Source organism: Tachyglossus aculeatus, chromosome 5 (assembly GCF_015852505.1).
Source record: "Tachyglossus aculeatus isolate mTacAcu1 chromosome 5, mTacAcu1.pri, whole genome shotgun sequence".
Lineage (NCBI taxonomy): Eukaryota > Metazoa > Chordata > Mammalia > Monotremata > Tachyglossidae > Tachyglossus > Tachyglossus aculeatus.
Genome location: NC_052070.1, coordinates 85,734,351 through 85,737,152, shown reverse-complemented (window position 1 = coordinate 85,737,152; position 2,802 = coordinate 85,734,351). Strand labels below are relative to the sequence as shown.

Sequence of the window (2,802 nt, the reverse complement as noted above, 5' to 3'; positions counted from 1 at the left end):
AAAATGGCTTAGGAAGACATGATGGTGACGATGCTGCGAATTAACATTTGGCAAATATGCATTTAATTTGCAATTAATGGGATGGGGTTTCCGCGTGTTAATTGAAAGAAAATGATTATTAAACGCAGCTTCATTGAGGTTTGACAACTAGGTGGTAAATACCCATCCAGCACATGGCAGCTAATTCTCAATAAATATGTTTCTTTCAATAACCAGCTGGTTTTAATTTAACAAACAAATCGTTAACGGGCAAAATCTGAATTAATTGAGTACCTGGAAATCTTAATGGAAAGTCTCACTCAGTTGCCCTTGTCCATCTCTCTTCTGGTCCCTTCCAACCAAATCTAGAGAGGCCAAGGGGAACAGGGTAATTGAGAAGCAGCATGGCTCAGTGGAAAGAGCACGGACTTTGGAGTCAGAGGTCATGGGCTCAAATCCCGGCTCCACCAGTTGTCAGCTCTGTGACTTTGGGCAAGTCACTTAACTTCTCTGTGCCTCAGTGACCTCATCTGTCAAATGGGGATTAAGACTGTGAGCCCCACGTGGGACAACCTGATCACCTTGTAACCTCCTTGGCACTTAGAACAGTGCTTTGCACATAGTAAGCTCTTAATAAAATGCCATCATTATCATTATTATTAATTGAGGACCCTTTAGCTTGTTCTGGGCAAGGAATATGTCTGTTCATTGTTGTATTCTTGCAAGCACTTAGTACAGTGCTCTGCAACAGTAAGCACTCAATAAATGCAATTAAATGAATGAACGACTGTCCTCCGCCTCCCCGCTACCACCACCCTCATTTAGAGAAGCAGCGTGGCTCAGTGGAAAGAGCCCGGGCTTTGGAGTCAGATCTCATGGGTTCAAATCCCAGCTCCACCAGTTGTCGGCTGTGTGACTTTGGGCAAGTCACTTTACTTCTCTGTGCCTCAGTTACCACATCTGTAAAATGTCTCCCACTGTTGGGTAGGGACCGTCTCTATATGTTGCCAACTTGTACTTCCCAAGCACTTAGCACGGTGCTCTGCACACAGTACAGGCTCAATAAATATGATTGAATGAATGAATAAAATGGGGATTAAGACTGTGAGCCCCCCGTGGAAAAACCTGATCACCTTGTAACCTCCCCAGTGCTTAGAACAGTGCTTTGCACATAGTAAGCACTTAATAAATGCCATTATCATTATTATTATTACTATGGAACTGGCAAGGCACTCATGATTGTTGCACTGTATTCTTCCAAGCGCTTAGTACAGTCCTCTGCACAAAGTAAGCACTCAAATACGATTGAATAAATAAATGAACAAAAACTCTTCCAATTTGGTCCAAGAAAAATCACTCCCAAGGGAAGTTCACAGAAGAGGGAACTCTATATATGCATGACACTGTGGGCACAGAGGGGAAGGAATCCAAGGTTGGGGGTGGATTTACCACAGGCGACCAAATGGGAAATCTCTACAGAAATTACCCCAAACTCATCCAGCATATCTTCAGCTCAACTGTCCTGAAGAGGAATGAACCAAACAAACTGAGCTGAATTCTACAATGGGTATTAAATATGGTTGTCCTTCAGATTCAAAGAAGATACCTTGTCTTGCTTTACGCTGTCTAGTCGTCTCTGACCCATAGCAAAACTGTGGACAGATCTCTCCCACAGTGCCTCGCCTCCATCTTCAATCATACTGGGAGTGTAAGCATAGATTTTTCTTGGTAAAAATAAGGAAGTGGTTTACCATTGCCTCCTTCCAGACGGTAAACTTGGGTCTCCACTCTCGACTTTCTCCCTTGCTGCTACTGCCCAGCACAAGGGAATTTTGACTTGTAGCAGACTGCCTTCCACTCGCTAGCCACTGCCCAAGCTAGGAATGGAATGGATAGGCCTCTGCTTGACTCTCCCTCCCATAGTCGAGACTGGTAGAGTCCTGGAAACTTTCCAGGAGTGACCCTGAGAGGGGAGAAACCACTGCAGTGAAATTCCCCTATGAGTGTGTGTGGCTGAAAAACCCAAACCACAGGTGGGGGACAGGAATGATCATACCTACCATCTCTATAGCATTGTATTGTATCATCCGAAGCGTTCAGTACAGTGCTCTTCGAACGGCAAGCACTCAAAAAATACCACTGATGGACTGACGGTAGAACAGATGGTGGGGGCCTCCTAACTCTCTCTGCCCAAGAGCCTCTATCTCCACACCTCTCTTCAGAGCTAGAGTCCGCGGCTGCTACTTATGATTCTTTCTGGGCACTTAGGAAAGTAGCTTCGCAGCTGAGTCTTTATCAGAGGGAAAGGTTAGGAGGGAGGAGAGAATGCAAGAGAGAGCTGCCTTGGAAATTTGCTTCCAGTCATGGGGAAAGTGGAGCAATAAAGGGACTCCATCAGCTGAATAGCTCTCTACAGGCAGAGAGGAAGTGGTCCAAATTAACCCTGATAGAAAACTTAGCACTCCACACTCCGCGGTATACATCCAGAGTGAAATTCATTTGAAAATACTCCGCTACCAAATCAAGCCGTTCGTTTCCCATTAACGACCCATCACATACAGTAGGTATTCTTGGCTCATGCTATTATGCCTCTGGGTTATTGTTTTAAATTTGAGTCATTACAACAAATTACTGTACTTAGCTCTTCTCGTGAAGCTCTGTGGACTTATTGTCACACAGACATCCTGCTCGCGTTCCTCTTCTGAGCCACACTGGTGAGCAGCAGAGGCAAATTGGAGCCTTCCAGTTGTTCTCGGCTCTACAACGGTCCCTCCTTTCTTCATCCCATTCCCCAATCTCACCCACTTCATTGTCAGCTTGCCT

The 2,802-nt window shown here is 45.1% G+C and overlaps 1 non-coding gene across 1 annotated transcript; it reads right to left on the bottom strand.

Annotated features, from left to right (window-relative positions):
- Window positions 1-1,814: 1,814 nt before the first annotated feature.
- LOC119929039 lies at window positions 1,815-1,952 on the bottom strand. Its single transcript, XR_005451182.1, has one exon. It is a non-coding gene; the product is annotated as a small nucleolar RNA SNORA7 (small nucleolar RNA).
- Window positions 1,953-2,802: the final 850 nt, after the last annotated feature.